Consider the following 3309-nt stretch of genomic DNA (forward strand, 5'->3'; position numbering starts at 1 on the left):
TTTCACATGTTTCCTTGGCGTAAACACTAAGGAATTTTCATAAAAAACATTCTAGAAAATTCGATCGTCCTCGAGGATTCGATCCGAAGAACGAATCTTCAACAGAGTTATTGTTTGTTTTTCAAACATTGCGGACAAATGTGATCTTAGCAACGATTGATTATACGTCACGATGCAAGGATTTACGCCAAACAGAATAGATGTAACAATCGCAATTGCCATAGGACCACAATTATAACCGTCACCTTGCGACTGAACTTTAGGAAAAACTATTGGATTGTTTTGACAATCATGAAAGGGAAATAATCTGTCCACAAAAATTCGAATTTCTCCATTCAAATTTTGTATATTTGCATTACAACTACCTTCATGAGAATCATATATAATAATAGATTTTGCATCGTAATGGCAAGCAACCCAATGTCTACCACCAAAATCACTGTGCAGTATTTGCAAATGCTTCTTCTTTGAATTATTCAGTGGAACAATCTGATCGGGAAATATTGTCAACCATACAGGTCGAGGTGCATAATCAGAATTGCTCTCGAGTAGCACATGGAAACTGTCTATCATCGTTTCCGTCAACCATTCTTTGGAAGCCAAAATATTCTTTTCCTTATTGCCATAATGGAACTTGTGACACTGATGATCCATTTTCAGTTGTTTGGGACAGTTTTAGTTATAGATATACGGCGTTTGGGGCAGCCTTCTAGTGATGCAAGTATCAAATAAGATTTTTCTAATTAGACGCCTAGGGCAGGCGAAAGGTCTGAGATATTGCAGACTAAAATGCTACAAAAGCGAATACTGTTAATTTAGATGTGTAATAGACCCAAAACAAAAATAAAAACCCTATAGATAAAACTTTATAACCCTAACATATTATGAATTGTTAAATAAATCGCAAAACATTATTGATACTATAATTATTTGGTGAATAACATTATTGATAATAATAAGAGAAATAATAGAAAATGGTATTGTGATTGTGATTGAAACAAACATTCTTTCTAAACAGAGTTCGATTATAGTATAAATTTCTTGATTTAAAATGTGCTATATTTAAATCATTTAATTATTTTTTTCGTTCAAGTACATTTAACAGCAAAAACTGCATATACGTAGGTATGTATTTAACTCTACTGCCATTACTTGAAACAAATACATTATTCGATATTAACAAATTGGAACTCTGGAATTACGAGTACTTATTTTTCATTGTACAGACTAGGTTTAAATTTTTGAGGGCTTTCTTTTGAACATGGCTTGACCTTTTCATTTTTATGATTTTTTGGAGATAGGGTGAGAGAGGACGAATGAGGGTAAGAGAAGACGAGATAGGCGAAAGAGGGTGAAAGAGGACGAAAGAGGGTGAAAGAGGACGAAAGAGGGTGAAAGAGAACGAAAGAGGGTGAGAGAGAATGAAAGAGAGTGAGAGAGAACAAAGGAGAGTGAAAGAGGACGAAAGAGGGTGAGAGAGGGCAAAAGAGGGTGAGAAAGAATGAAAGAGGGTTAGAGAGGACGAAAGAGAGTGAAAGAGGACGAAAGAGGGTGAGAAGGAATGATAGAGGGGTGAGAGAAAATGAAAGAGGGTGAAAGAGGACGAAAGAGGTGGAAAGAGGGCGAAAGAGGGTGAAAGAGGACGCAAAGTAGGGTGATGAAAAGAGGGTGAGAGAGGACGCAAAGAGGGTGAGGTAGGACGGAAAGAGGGTGAACGAAGACGAAGAGGGTGAGAGGACGAAGAGGTGTGTGAAAGAGGACGAAAGAGGACGAAAGAACGAAAGATGGTGAAAGAGGGACGAAGATGGTGTGAAAGAGGACGAAAGAGGGTGAAAGGAGGACGAAAGAGGGTGAAAGAGGGTGAAAGAGGACAATCAGAGGGTGAGAGTAGAACAAAAAACTGAAAAAAAATGGACGAAAGAGGATGAGTTAGGGCAAAAGAGGGGTGTGAGTTGGGGTGGGGGCGGGGGACGGGATGTGGGAGAGAAAGGGGTGGGTGGAAGTTGAGGGAGGTGTGAGTGAAAGGTAAGAAGAGATTTATATATATATATATTAATATAAATTTAAAGATATAAGACAGGCAGTAAGAGCCAACTCGCGGATGACAGTGCGTTATCCTAACGAAACTAAATTTTTCGTTAGGATTAAGTATCTGTGCACAAGGCACCAAATTTTACTTGGTCACGGCCAAGATTTAAAATATGAAATAATCTCATATTTGAGATTTAATTTCAAACCCTTTCACCCCCCTACGGAAATAAGTAAATGCAAGAGAAAAATATAGATCCGAAAGTCGCTGAATCGGGAATCGAACCCGAGACCTTTCGCTTGCCGGGCGACTGCTCTTCCAACTGAGCTATTCAGATCCTTTCGATTCTATACTTTTCTCTGCTATATGTAATAATGTTGATAAACAAACGCGTTTAAGCCCGCGTGTATAAACTAAGAGTTTTAACAAGGCTCTGTAATATAAATATAAATTTAAAGATATAAGACAGGCAGTAAGAGCCAAATCGCGGATGACAGTGCGTTATCCTAACGAAACTAAATTTTTCGTTAGGATTAAGTATCTGTTCACAAGTATCTGTCATCCGCGACTTCTGTTTCCGGTTGCGTGTGAGAAGGTTGAGGTGCTGTCAGTGTGTGTATTTGAGTGGAATATTAGAGGTGTGAGGAAGAGAAAGGGGGAGAGAGAGTGAGAGAGTGAGAAGCTGGATGTGGCGAATGCAAGGGGAGTGCAGGCAGGTGGGGTGAGAAGGGAATAGAGCGGTGAGAAGGAAGAGAAGTGATGCAGGTAGAGTGAGTTGGCAGTTTGGAAGATAGATCAGGGGCACGAGGGGAGAGGAAGGTACTAGGAAAGAGGAGTGCAGGTGTAAAAGGAGAGGAGAGATAGGGGATAGGTGTAGGTGCGGGGAAAGTCTCTAGTGACAGAGGAACCAGTTGAGGATATAGGGAAAGTCACTAGCAGAGGAGAAAGTAACTGAAATAGGGTATAGGGAAAGTCACTAGGCATAGAGCAAAGGAAATATAGATGGAAAGAAAAGAAATAGAGGAGATAGAAAGATTAAAGAAGACGGAGAAATGGGAGAGAAGAGGGAGCACAGGGACGGCAGAGGAGGTTTTAAAAAGGAAAAGGGAGGAATTAGAGGAAGTAGGATTGAGAAAGGAGAGAGAGGAAAAAGGGGATTTGGAGTGGGCGTTCAGGAGAAGTAAAAAGGTGATAAGGTCGCCAGAGATTGAACGGAGGGAGGAGGCAGGAGGGATAGGGGAGATATTGAAAGAGATGGGGAGGGAATGGAAGGAGATAAT

This window comes from Nylanderia fulva, unplaced genomic scaffold, assembly GCF_048542155.1.
Source record: "Nylanderia fulva isolate GAGA-0341 unplaced genomic scaffold, ASM4854215v1 Scaffold169, whole genome shotgun sequence".
In the NCBI taxonomy this organism is placed as follows: domain Eukaryota; kingdom Metazoa; phylum Arthropoda; class Insecta; order Hymenoptera; family Formicidae; genus Nylanderia; species Nylanderia fulva.